This window comes from Mauremys reevesii, linkage group 1, assembly GCF_016161935.1.
Source record: "Mauremys reevesii isolate NIE-2019 linkage group 1, ASM1616193v1, whole genome shotgun sequence".
Classification (NCBI taxonomy): domain Eukaryota; kingdom Metazoa; phylum Chordata; order Testudines; family Geoemydidae; genus Mauremys; species Mauremys reevesii.
In genome coordinates this window covers 203,448,394-203,463,212 of record NC_052623.1, presented here as the reverse complement: position 1 = coordinate 203,463,212, position 14,819 = coordinate 203,448,394, and positions in this window count along the sequence as shown.

Here is a 14,819-nt window from a genome sequence, read left to right as displayed (position 1 = left end):
GTGGTGGGCCTGTGTTCCCTACCAGCCACTGGGAAGTGGTGCAGGGCATAGGAGTGGATAGCTGGTCTGGAAGGTCTTTGACTTGCCTAGATAGGGAGGGCTTTAGTGACCTGGCTGGAGAGCCAAGTCACGAGCAGGAACCTGCAGCTCTGGAAGCGAGAGGGGCTGCAGGGTGAAAGAGATGGCAGGTAGCGATACTGCTAGAGGAGGGAAATGCCTGGCTGGAGCTAAACCTCAGAGCCATCAGGAGGAGGTGCCATGTACGATGAGTGGCCCCCATGACAATCTCAAAGCACACGAGAAAGGATGTTGATATCATTATTCCTGTTTCACAGGTGGGGAAACTGAGGCACAGAGACAGGAAATGATTTGCCCAGGGTCACACAGCAGGCCAGTGGCATAGCCAGGAACACAGCCCAAGAGGCCTGAGTCATAGTTCAGTGCCCTACCCACTAAGCCATATTCTCCTTTCTTTTTTAAAAGCTTCTAACCTCTAGCCTGCCTCATGGAACTGACCTCCCTCTACGCTACTGCCAGCTCCCAGTGTTTGTCTAGCATTTGGCTTCTCTCACTCACTTTGTGCAATGGCCCCCAAAGCCTTCTCTGCAGGTCTAGGACTGCCTAAAGATATTCAAAAATATATTGATCCTGATTCGATGCTGCCTTGTAGCTCATGCAATCAGTTACACAAGTGCAAAATGAGGTTAAAACACTGGCCCTGAAATCTGGCTAGTCCCAGCTGGTGGACTTGCCCCTTGGGCCAATGGTCATCCAGGCGTAAGACAGAGCATCCTAATGCTGAAGGCTGAACTGTTTGTCAGTTTAAGGCCGTTTTTGCTTCCTGCCTGGGTCTTAGAAGCAGTGTGGTTACACCCAGGAATGGAGTCTGTATGTAAGCAGAGTCAGGATGAGCCCTACCCTGACATCTGGTGGTAAATTATGAGGAGTGGGCAAAGGAATTTCAGGAATGCACATTTGCATTGGTAAACCCACTCCACTTAGCATAACACACAGCAGCATGGGATGGTTATTTTCACAGCTGTGGAATCCCCAATTTCTTTGTTATTGGGGCAGGAAGGAAAAAAAAGGGCTGTTACCTTAATTATGTGAATGAGGAACTATGAGACTGCTTTATGACAGAAATGTCTCAACCTACATTAAATAGTACTTGCTAGACAAGGGACATGGGTTCCAAAACCCAGTGAAGGGAGAGAGGTTGGGGACTGGTGTGTGTACCTGATGGTATGGGCCCCTTTTGAGGGCCTGGAACACCAATTGCACTTCCTCCTCTCTCCACTGTTAAAGAGCAGAGCTAATTTTGAATCCTTTAGGAGTCCATCTAGAGGTTGCTGACCTGAATTCACGTTGGGCCATGTGGCACTGGGGCTCTCCTACTACAAGTTGAAATCACTAAGAGCTGAAATCACTAAAAGAGCTAAGCTTACTGAGCTGAGATCACTGAGTGCTGTGTTAAGTAGTGGGAGAGCCTGAAGATCTATCACCAAGCAGCTGGCAGAGCGGAGCAGTCTGCAGCACGTTGGAGCAGCCCATGGAACAGTGAGCAGTGTGGAGCGGTTTGCGGGGACAGCTGATGCGGTTCACGGGTTGGCTGGAGGAGCGGCACAGCTGGTGGAGTGGAGCCAGTCGTGGTGAAGGCTGCAGCAGAACTCCACGGAGAAGTGGGGCAGTCGGCCCTGGCCTACGTAAGGTGTCCCTTAGCACCGTGTGTGCGTGACCCCCCCCCATTTCCACCCAGGCTGGGGGGGGGGGGGTAAAACTCTGCAGATAAACTTTTGAACTCTGGGGTGGCACTGACCAGAGACTGAGACTTTTGGGTTGTTGGACTTTGGGGTGATTGGACTTAAGACCCTAAGGACAGTGCCAAATGTACTTGGAGGTGGGTTTTGCTTATGGTTTGTGTATAGTCCTGTTTGTGGTGTCTCTCCAACGTGATGCCGCATTGTTTCCCTCCTTTATTAAAAGGATTTTGCTACACTCAGACTTCGTGCTTGCGAGTGGGGAAGTATTGCCTCCTAGAGGCGCCCGGGGGGGTGGTAGGTAATTGTCCCAGGTCACTGGGTGGGGGCTCGAGCCGGTTTTGCATTGCGTTATTGAAATGGAACCCCTGGATACTGAACCCGGCCCTTGTTGCTGCCAACTTAGAGGGGCAGAAGGGTTACATGTAGAACACTCTGAGGTTCTTTGGGATCAAAGGTGCTATGCAAATTAATGAATGAGGGCAGTTTAGGGTTTGTCTACATGGCACCGCAGTGCAAACTAGAGAGGTGTGATGTCTGGAGCACTCTGACGTGTTGTGCTCTAACTGCCCCAAGTGGACCCCGTTGGTGCACTCTGACAGGTGCCCAGTGCACACGGATGTTGTCACATTTCACACAGGGCTATGTTAATGTGCAGTGGTGCCTTTTTAGAGAATGCTAGTTGGGTCTACAAGGGGAAGTTAGAACGCAACAAAAACCACACACTCCCTAGCTCACATTGCTGTGCTGTGTAGACAAGCTCTTAGTTGGTGATCTTGCTTCTAGTCCTAGCTCCACCACTAATTTTGCAGTGTGACCTTGGACAAGCCACTTTAACATCTCTGTTAGCGCTGGCTGGGAATTTTCCAGAGAAACAGGGTTTCACTGGAAAATGCTGATTTGTCAACCCCAAAATGTTTTGTGGAAATGAGTCAGGTTTGACAAACTTCTTACAAATCAAAGGCAAGTGTCTGTTGCACATCTGCCCAATTTCCTGCCAGTTCACCTAGCGAGCTGCTAGAAAGCCTGGGCTTCACAGGGCTGCAGACTGCCCTGGAACTGGGCCCACTTGATGGCATCCCACCTGAGACCATGCAAGTTCTGGCAGCTGCTGACTGAAACTGATATGATTCTTTTCAGCTTCAGGGCTATTTTTCAGTGGTGGGCAGCTGTGAAACTGAGAAGAATCATGCCAATATCAGTCAGCAGCTGCCCAGGTCTGGGGAGCATATTCTGTTTTGGAAACACCCTGTGCTGGTGTTTCCAAAACAAACATTTTCGAGAATTTCTAGTTCATGCGGAATTTTGATACATTGGTTTTGTTCTGAATGAGAATGAAACTAGATTTCAAAATGTCAATTTCCTGTGAACCGGAAGTTCTGAGTTTTAACCAGCTCTACTCTCTGCTTTTCATTTACCCCTGCTACATAACGGGGATAATCAGACTTAGGTGTCCTACCTCAAGAGGGCTGTGAGAGGAATATTTACATATCTATAAAACATATGGATGGATGGTGTTACCAATATGCAAGCTATTGTGTCACCGCTTCGTTTGATGCCTTGCAGTAGCTGTGGGGAGGCAAAGTCATGGGTGGGAGAAAATCCACAGGACAACTCAGAGATATAATCTCTTATTATTACTTCTGCACAGGTTGTATTCTTCTGTTTCTTGCTAGGGCAGTGGTACAGACCATGAATGACTAGAGCAGTGCATGAAGCACTATCAAGGCTCTTCCTAGCCAGACTTCCTAGGGTAACTGATAAATTCTGAACGCTATCACACATTCCTCGGGGGGGAGAAATAACTTAAAAATGCTAGGAACCAGCAAAGATACCTCCCTGAAGTCTTTCGTAGCCAGGTTTTGTTCACAAGCCAAATGCAGATTCAGCTTCTCTGAAAGCTCAGTTGTCTCCATGTAATTGGGGGTCCTGTGTTTAAATAGGGGCCAAACATTAGTGGAGGTGGATGGGATGGTTTCCTCTGTAGGACAGAGACTTTGGTAGAGGTGCAAAGTGTCTGGTAGTTCTGCGGGTCAGTGAGGGCATTTGTCATGGGAAAAATTCCTCGATGATCCATTCACCCCCATCCTCATGGACCCAAATGAGCATTCTTCTAACCACCTGCTGACGGGCCTTGAAATCTCTCTCCTTGTGCAAGGCCTCTCAGCTGTCCCTCCATTTCCCCCCCCTCACCCACCCACAATAAGCTCACTGTGAGGTTATACCCACCTTGACCTCTTTTCTGTGTATACTTCAGGATTGAGATCCTGTGGCAACAGGGTCTTTGTTTCCAGCCATCCTTCTCCAGGACTAAAAAAGTCTTTGATGCATTCAGTATCCAGCTGTGGGAGGTGGCAGAGAGTGTCTCTTGTGGTATTGTTTTCACTGCAGAGATAACTCAAGTTATAGCTCAAGTGTTGCCCATAACTCAAGTCCCACCTCACTTTCAAACTCTTGGATATGGGTACATAAGAACGGCCACACTGGGTCAGACCAATGGTCCCTCTAACCCAGTATCCTGTCTTCTGACAGTGGCAAATGAGGGAATGAACAGAACAGTGATCACTTTAATTGAATTGTCTCGTTAGAACTGACCGCCCCCCCCACTTGGTAAGGCAACTCCCATCTTTTCATGTACTGTGTATATATTTCTTCCTACTGTATTTTCCACTCCATGCATCTGCTGAAGTGGGTTTTAGCCCACGAAAGCTTATGCCCAAATAAATTTGTTAGTCCCTAAGGTGCCACAAGTACTCCTCGTTTTTAGTGATCATCAGGTGATCCATCTCGTGCCTATTAATTTCATTTGGTGACCCCTAGTTCTTGTGTTATGGGAAGAGTAAATAACACTCCCTTATTTACCTGCTCTGCACAAGCCAAGATTTTATAGACCTCTCTCATATCCCCTCTTTTCCAAACTGAAAAGTCCCAGTTTTATTAATCTCTCCTCATACGAAAGCTGTTCCAAACCCCTAATAATTTTGTTGCCATTTTCTGTATCTTTTCCAAATCCAATGAATTTTTTTTTGAGATGGCGTGACCAGATCTGCACACAGGTTTCAAGATGTGGGCGTACCATGGATTTATAAACATGCAATATAAGATTTTCTGTCTTATCTATCCCTTTCCTAATAGTTCCTAACATTCTGTTCGCTTTTTTGACTGCCGCTGCACATTGACTGGATGTTTTCAGAGAACTATCCACAATGACTCCAAGATCCTTCTTGAGTGGTAACACCTAATTTAGACCCCAACATTTTATTTGTACAGTTTGGATTATGTTTTCCAATGTGCATTACTTTGCATTTATCAACATTAAATTTCATCTGCCATTTTGTTGCCCAATCACCCAGTTTTGTGAGATCCTTTTGTAGCTCTTTGCAGTCTGCCTGGGACTTAACTATCTTGAGTAGTTTAGTATCAGCTGCAAATTTTGCCACCTCACTGTTTACCCCTTTCTCCAGATCATTTATGAATATGTTAAAGAGTACAAGTCCCAGTACACACCCCTGGGGAACACCACTATTTACCTGTCTCCATTCTGAAAACTGACCATTTATTCCTACCCTTTGTTTCCTATCTTTTAACCAGTTACTGATCCATGAGAGCATAGGTGCCGAGTTTCCAATTTGACCCCCCAGCTCTGCCCAGGCCCCACCCCCACTCCACCCCTTCCCCCAAAGCCTTGTCCCTGCCCCACTTCTTCCTGCCCCCACCCCTTGCCTGCCAAGTTCCTCCCCCACCCTCGAGCATGCTGTGCCCTCGTGCCTCCCACCCCTCCCCCAGTGCCTCCAGACACTGCGAAACAGCTGATCCACAGCAGGTAGCAGGCACTGGGAGGGAGGTGCTGATCAGCCGGGCCCACTAGTGGGCAGAAGGCACTGGGGGGAGGCTCTGGTAGGGGGTCAGCACCCACCATTTTTTTTCCCGTGGGTGCTCCAGTCCTGGAGCACCCACAGAGTCAATGCCTACGCATGAGAGGACTTTTCCTCTTATCCCATGAAATCTGGTGGTGCTTTTAACTCTATTTGGCTAGCCTACCAGAGGCTATAAGCTATGACTCAAGTTAGCAAAATTCATCAGCTGCCAACATGACCACTCTGTAGTGCGGATGCAAGCTAGCACCACTCAAGTGAGGCTACTCCTCCAATGCCTTCCCACAATCTCCCCATCCCCATGTGCCTAGAAAAGACAGACAAGTTCTCCCACAGTTCATCTGGGAAAGAATTTGTAGAGTAGCTGAGCTTACTGCAGTGCAAAGAACCATGGGACATGGCCCTAGAAGTCTTAGTGCCGCACACGAGCAAGTGCCCTGCCAGTGTGGATGCAGCCGTTCAAGTGTGTGTGTGTTTATGTGGCTGCTTTCACTTGAGTTAGGCTAACTCAAGAGCAGAAACTCTAGTGTGGATAACGCAAGTTAACTCTGCACTGAAGACGTGGCCTGTTGTGACCCTCAGCAGCACAATGCCCCAAAGACCTACGCATCCACCTCCTGGGACTGGCCCTGAGCAAAAGAAGCCTACTGCTGTTCTAGCACAGTGCCTTTTGGAGCAAGCTTGCAGATGTCCGAGTGGGGGAGCTGACACAATCAAACTCAGAGAAGTTAAACTCTTATGAAACCACTACTGGAAGGGACGACTTGGTTGTTTTGCAATAGTCACTCCTCAGAACTATACTTTTAAATTCTACCTGGGACCTGCTCAGCCCTGTGTCATGGTGAGGCCGATGAATTGCTTCCCACATTGTTTATAGGGAGTGAGTCTTTTGGGTGAGACTTTGAAAACCAAAATCTCTCCATGGACAGTTCCCCTTGTACTTATTTGTAAGTTACCCCGATCCTGTGCTTGGGGCAGGATTAGAGGGGCACAAATGGCTTTAAGCCACCTTTGCAATCCCAGGGCCAGGTCCTTAGCTGCAGTAAATCAGCATGGCTCCATTGACGTGAGTGGAGCTGCACTAATTCATACCAGCTGAGGGTCTGGCACCTGTATTCTTGGGCCATGAACAGGCCTGTCTGGCCTCTGGGATATATTAGAACAGTTGTAGGGCTACTCTAATTTACCCTCTGCTTTCCAGTATAGGCCCTGGGAAGGAAAGAATAGCTTAGTGCAGTGCATCCCAGCCACACTCCTGACATATCCCTGATCTGCCAGGGGCTAGGAGCAGGGCCAGTAGACAGCTCTCTTGCTAGTTTTACACTGGCTAAGGAAATCTTCTGCACAGGAGCTATTTCCACACACTTTTGCTGCCGGGGTGGTATAAAAGGCCCAAGAGATTTTTACTGGTTCGGCGGCTCCTGCCCTGTTCTATAGCATGATGGCTACTGCTCTGCTCCCCAGAGGTAGCTATAACTCTGTATATTGTGTGGCAAGGGCTTGGGAAGGGACGCTGCCGCAGTAAACAGAAAAGCGTATTGTACCATATCTTACCCCATTACCCTTCATTTTATTGGAGGCCATGTACATTTTAAGGTGCATTTTCCATTTGGTCCCATCTTTTTATAATAATGGTTAGCACGCCTCATCTGCAGATCTCCAAAGCAGCTACCATTATCCCCATTGCCTAGGTAGGAAACTGAGGCTAAGATGTAATGACTTTACCAACATCACACAGAGAGCTAGGACTAGAACCCATTCCAGGACTGAGTCCCAGTCACGGCACTCCATACTTAGCTGATATACCTGGGTGGGGAGAGGCCTCCTTAAAAAGAGAGATGGGACGATTGTCATGGAGAAGGGCACCTCGCTGCCAGGTCTCTTCAGGTATGTCTACACATGCTGCAGTCACACCTCTGATTGCAGTGTAGACATACCCTGACACAGCAGAACTGGTGGCAGCAAATAGATTGTGGTGTCAAATCCATGGATACCAAGATGACGGGCTTGCTACAGGCACCCTTCAAAAGGTGCAGACATTTGGTTCAAATAAGCACTTGAGGTTTAATTGAGTTTTATCTGAAGTACTTATGCCTGCTGCTTCTAGTCGCAGCTGGAAACTGCACAAGAACCACCTCTCCCAAGAGAGATTTCAGAGCTTTGCACCCAGCTAGAACCAGTAAGGGCAGAGTGACATGAAAATGATGCACAAAACAAGGTCATTATCTGACTTCAAAAACTGATCAGGTTTGCTGGGAGTTCTAGGTGGCAGTGTGGGAAAAGACGGGATTTTACTGTCACAATCACAGCTGCTTAGCCCACTCTTATTGTACCCACCCAGCCTTGTTCTCCTCTCACTAACACTTGTAATAATCAGGAGTAATTCCACTGAAGTCAGTGAAGCTACAGTGGTATAAAGCCAGTGCGCATGAGATCTGAGTTAGGGTTATAGAGTGGGCCAAATTCTGCAACCCTAATTCAGACTAAATTCCATTGCAATGAAGTGCTGTGCACACCTACGGTACAAGGGGTGGAGTTTACCCGTGTAGAGGAGCAGCCAAGACCTATGCATCACTCAAGGCCCACTTAAGCTCATACAGTTAATATGTGTTTAAGCCAAACACTTGGGAGAAAAGCAGTCTCTGTTAAAGACTCAACACCATTACCCCTTCAGATAAGGGCTGAGAAAGCTCATAGCCTGCATCTCTGGCATTTTCAAAACTAGGGAAGACCAGCCTTTATAGACCTGCTGCTTCTACGGTAAGAAACAAGTGGGGGGGAGAGGGGGAACCCCACTTAATAAACAATCAAAAAAACCTTTCAGGCATTTTTAAATACATTACAAAGAGGAAAAATAATTTTAAAAGGTGCAGGGAGGCATAAACCAACTTTTCCCCTATGTAGGTCTCCTTTAATTTGAGATTGAATTGAGTTTCTAGCCGAACAAACCCACTCTTCCTAGCTGGTGTTGTCCTCATGAAGACAGAGACAAGCGAGGTGGCAGGGGTGGTTGGGGAGAGTATGAACAGTATTGCCAATCCCAAAATAATGAGTTGGGCCCTCAAAAACTCGTAAGTTTGGCTTAAAAATCAAGAGACTTCTAAAAATTAATTTTGGATTCGTTCCTTTTGCCTTCTGATTTCTGAGCCTTCAAGGTGCACTCAGATCATGCTTGTCAGGCTTTTCTCTGCAATCATGAGAGCTAGACACCTACTTTTTTTTAGTAATAAAAACTGATGTTCTTATGTAATCACCTGACTCCAGGAGTTAGAGCTTTAAACAAAACACCAAATATCATGAAACTGGTGATAAAATTGTACAATGTTGCTATCTGTCACATATTTAACCTCCACCCCACCCCAATGTTCAGTAAACCATGCTGAAATAAGGCACATTTCCTGAATGATCAAGAGGGATTTGAAACCTCTTTCAGTTAAGTGCCTGGGATTTCGTAACACGAGATAACCTTGGCACAGCAACCTCAAAGCAGAGAGACGCCAGCACAGCTGAAGGGAAACCAGTACAGAGTATAAGGAAGTGCTCTGGCAGGATATCAGTTGGCTCTCAGGATAACATGTTTAAATATCTAAGGGTCTTGAGCTTGCAGCCAGTGAATCTTTCCATTTTAAAATTTAAGTCTAGCCTATCTTTATCCCATCAGCCATGGGTTATTGTAGTGGTCTGCCCCTTTAAGACTACCAGAATGTTTTTAACCCGAGAACCTCAACTCTACTGGCAATGGAATTTTGTGCCTCAGCTGTTTGCATGTGCAGTAGGCAGAAAGAGCTCTGCTAATAATAGCCCAGACCTGTAACTCTGAGTGTGCCTGGATTTGCCTTCCATGAGATGGTACAATGATACAGGAGGCTATTACTTTATTCATGCTTATGTATGCGTTTGTAGTTACTTGCCACCACAGAAATCCAGGGTTATGCTTTGAGAAGCTTAGAAAAGGCTATGAGGCTGCTCACATGCTTAAAGTTAAGCACATGCGTCCATTTTTCCAGGATGAGGGCCTACAGGGCTGATTCAGGCCCCCTCTCCCCCTTACTCACGTTGAATAGTACTGTGAATTTAGAAGGAAACAAATTAAGCAAGTGCTTGTTAACCCAGCATTATTTTTGCTCATGGAATACCAAGAAGAGGAGCAAAGAGAAGAGAACTATCAAGCAATCTTATGAATTTTCAGTGGTGAAATTCTGTAAAATAACATACAGTACGGTACACTCAGATTCAAACAGCTGCGATGACCAACTTAAGTTTGAAGTCAATAAACAAGTCAAGAAATTGGCAATAATATCCCAAATAACTTTCCAAATTAAAAAGTCAACACCGTAAATTAAATATCTTCCCGAAAGATAGGCAATGTGCCAGGTGAATCCAAGCCAATTGGTAATGTTGATTTAGATTTTTTTTTAGTCTGTATTAAGAGTGCTTGGTCACAGATCAAAGCAAATGGATAGAGAAAAGAACAGACGGGAACAAGGCAATGAAGAGGTATACATACAAGCAGGAAGAATGATCGTAAATAAGAAATGGAGAACATGAATAGATAATAGAGAAATGGATTAAAGTGAAACCTTCTACCAAACACCCCAAGCAAGCAAAAGAAATGGACCTAAGCTACAAAATTGGATACAAATCTGAATTTCTATGTGTGTATGAGGCTGGCTCCAGGGTTCGATTCGGTCCACTATAGATGTATTGGCCCAGCTACAGAATTCAGATCTAGACCTGGAGCCAAATGTCTTCAAAGTTTGGAGTTGTAGAGGGCTGAGGTTTGGGTTCAGGCCCATCCCTGCTGAGCAAACACTGACCCAGCAAACTGATGTGTTCAATCAACCAAAAGAGCATGTGATAACAGCACAAATCATTCACAGAATAGTAGGGTTGGAAGGGACCTCAAGAAATCATCTGGTCTAAGCCACTGCTCAAAGCAGGACCAATCCCCAGACAGTTTTTTACTCCATCTCCCTAAAAAGGCTCTGCAAGGATTGAACTCACAACCCTGGATTTAACAAGTCAATGTTCAAACCACTGAGATATCCCTCCCCTTTGTCAGCGTTATACTCTTGCATCTGGTATCAGGTCCCATGGCTGGGTTCATGGAGAAATGCAAACCCCACCCCCTGATGAAATGTGGGGCAGTATCCACAAGGGGAACCTCACTGAGATTTCCTCTCCTACCCCAGGATTTATTAGGGAATGCAGTACATTAAATATGAAGTCAATTCCTATGGGTCTTCTTTCAGGAGTCATTAGCTGGGAGAATAAGCAGCATTCCAGACCCCTACCTGTAGGGCAAGCAACCTCTTCCTGGTCTCCAGTCAGTCTTCTTTTACTTGGCTTCCCAAATTTCTGCTCTGGAACCAGGGCCGGCTCTAGCATTTTTGCTGCCTCAAGTGAAAACAAACAAAAAATGCCACCCGGACTGTTCTGCCCCAAGAATGGATGGAATGCCACTCCTTAGCATGTGCTGCCCCAGGCACATGCTTCCTCTGCTGGTGCCTGGAGCTGGCCCTGTCTGGAGCTGCCTGCACCCACCCTCTCCCTGGGCCCTCTGTTTGCATTGTATATAATGCTGATTGCAAGGCTTCTGAGGCAGTGGCCTTGTCTCCACTGCCTTGGTTGCCAAGAGACATGTACACCTACTCTATGATGCTATATAAGTAATAAAAAAATACTTACTATATAAGTAATAAAAAAATAATTTGGGACTCAATTCTCTACAAATGTGTCCCCTCTGCCTGAAGGTCTGATCCAGAGACCGCTTACCTCAGTGGGAGACTTTCCCTGGACTTCAGTGGGCCTTGGGTGAGGGAGCAGAGCCATCAGCCATAGAGAAAGTTTCCCCCCTCACCCCAGTCTGCTCTGGCCCCAAGTTCTCCACCAGTCCTCTAAGACTTTAGGGTATTCTTTGGTTTTGGAATGGAACAGTCCTAACCATGCACTGGGATATTGAATTCAACTATATTTGTCCTACTAAGCAAATCATCTGGGCCCTACAGATAATTCCTTTATTTTATTGTGCATGTTTGGAGTGAATTCAGCACAGGTGAAAAGGTCAAGATGGACAGGCATGACATTCTCATCCCCAGAACAGGTACAGTGTGGGCAGTTGTACTATGTGCTTTTCATATGGTCCATCAGTCATACCCTTCAAGCCTGACCTGGAGAGAACCCATAGGAGCTGAGAGGACAGTTGAGTCCCTATGGATCATTCACTCATCAACTGTTTTGCTGATGCTGGCAACAAAGGGACCAATTACTGCTAGTTGTTGTGGTTTCTTCACTGGAAACTGGCTTGAGACCATACATTTATTTCACATGGGCCACCAAACAGCCATTGAATGGTAATGACTTGCAGCTATTGCAGGTCTTAGGCTGGATATGTAGCATGAATGCTGGGTTTTTCAGGGATTTTATTTGCTGTGTTTCAGCACTGATCCCAGTGTGCTGGGTTTGGAAATGTTATCCAGTCTAATTCCTTTTATGACGCCCCAGGCACAGATCTGGAAGACAATGTCATTTTTTCCCCATTTGGAAACTGTTTAAAGTGGCTTCCCTGGCCGCAACATTGCTGTCTCTGATTCCACGTTATCAGCTGTGTACAGACTCTTTCAACTCCCATCGGCCATTGCAGACAGGGACTAAAACATTGCATCAGAGTCTGCGCTTAGTATTCCAGCATGACACACAGCGCACAAAGGCATTCAAACATTAAACCAATAACAGGAGCTATCATTCTTGGTTACTCTCAGTGTTATTTACAGGGCGGGTTGGAGGAGGCCGGGGAGAAATGAAAAACAGTTTGGCAGCTAGAGTAAATGCATGGATAACTGTGGCATTAGTCTTTAACAATCCCACTTTCTAAGGAGGGAACGTCTGTGCTCTGAGATTGTTCCTTGGGCACCGAGCACTTACAGGAGCGGGCTATCTAGAACGGAGATTCCACAGGGATTAAATGGCACAGAGGCATTGTTCTTTAGACTCTCACTTCTGTAGTCCTGATTTACGCCACAAAGGACAATGAGTCAGATCCTCAGCTTACTGTAAATGTGTGTAAATCCACTGACATCAATAAAGCAATCCTGGTTTGCCCTCACTGAGGACTGTCCCCTTGACCTCTCTGAGTCTTCTCTTAGTTCCCATTTGTCCACATCACAAAGCTGCTACGCAGCTAGCAAGGATCCAGGACTGGAATAGCCAATGATGCTGCAGGTCAGGAGTGAGTGCACTGGTAGAATTGTGAGGGCCCAGGACTGGAATCACAGGGGAGTGGTGATCTATCGATTAGGTATATTGATGTCTCTGTATAGGCAAAGCAGCTGCCTGACTCAAGCCGCTGCTATGTGCTCATCACTTTCCTGAAGCGTGGCCTGATTTCAGAGGTAAAGAGCACGCGTGACTCCACCTAAAATCAGTGGGAGCGTGGCTGCTCAGCACATTCACTAAAGGGGATACAAATTCTGAATGCAGATATATTTTGAAGGACAAACAATTAAACCCACTTCTGCCTTGTTGCTGGAAAGCACTGCTCATTTGATTCATCCAGGAGCTGGAATGTCTTTTGTCTATGGGAGAGGTCACTGATGGGCTGAGTACTCATCCTTCTGCTCTCTGTCCTGCTTGAGCTAGTTACTTGTGTTAGGTGTCACCAGCTGTCAAGGTTCCTCCCCCACTCTGAACTTTAGGGTACAGATGTGGGGACCTGCATGGACACTTCTAAGCTTAATTACTAGCTTAGATCTGGTAACACTGCCACCATCCAGAAATCAGTGTCTGGATCACTTTCTGTCCCCCCAAAACCTTCCCCTCCCTGGGCAGCCTTGAGTGGCTTTTTCACCAAGTTCCTGGTGAACACCGATCCAACCCCTTGGATCTTAACATAAGGAGAATTTAACCAACCCCCTTCCTTTCCCCCACCAATTCCTGGTGAGTCCAGATCCAATCCCCTTGGATCTTAACACAAGGAAAAAAATCAATCAGGTTCTTAAAAAGAAAGCTTTTAATTAAAGAAAAAAAGGTAAAAATTATCTCTGTAAAATCAGGATGGAAAATACTTTACAGGGTAATCAGATTTATGTAGCCCAGAGGAACCCCCTCTAGCCTTACGTTCAAAATTACAGCAAACAGAGGTAAAATCCTCTCAGCAAAAAGGAACATTTACAAGTTGAGAAAATAAAAATAAGACTAACACACCTTGCCTGACTATTACTTACAAGTTTGAAACACGAGAGACTGATGCAGAAAGATTTGGAGAGCCTGAATTGATGTCTGGTCCCTCTTAGTCCCAAGAGCGAACAACCCCCAAACAAAGAGCACAAACAAAATACTTCCCTCCACCAAGATTTGAAAGTATCTTATCCCCTTATTGGTCCTCTGGTCAGGTGTCAGCCAGGTTTACTGAGCTTCTTAACCCTTTACAGGTAAAAGAGACATTAATCCTTAACTATCTGTTTATGACACCAGTCTGCCTCCAGACGCCGCCAGATCCATTCATTTGCAATGGGATCTGCAAATACGAGGTGTGCTTACAATAAAATGAATACCATATTTACATAATGAGTCTTATGAATGCATGCAAAGCCCAAGGTCTGCTGCTGTGGCTTTATGAAGTGGCCGTTTAGCACAGGAATTGGATTAACTCTTCTGATGCCCCCCAGAAGAGAGACAGAGACTAAAAAATGCTGAGTCTTGGCCTGTTCTAACCAGTATAGTGACTTCACCCCCGGTAGGCTGCCGAGGGGACTGTGTCATATTAGCCAAGATGATGACAATGGTGGTGATGTAGTGTTGGAGAAAGGGTGGCGAGCAAGGCTCATTCAGAGAAAAAGACCCTGGGAAGTGAAGATGTTTTTGTGGCCAGACCCTCAGTGAAAGGAAAGGTGGTCCAGTGGCTAGAGTACTAGCCAGAGCCAGGGGAGACTGGGGCTCAGTTCTGTGTCCCTCTGTACCTCATTCTCCATCCATAAAATGAGGACAATAGCATTGCCCTACCTCACAGGCATGCTGGGAGGATGAATACATTACAGAGTGTGAGGTGCTCAGATACTGTGGTGATGGGGGCCATACAAGTGCCTGAGAGAAACTGGTGTAAATCAGCAATGCCCATCTACAGCATATCAGGAGCTAGTTCCTTGCTGAGGGATTACCTGTCAGTTTATCAGCGCCACTGCCTCCAAGG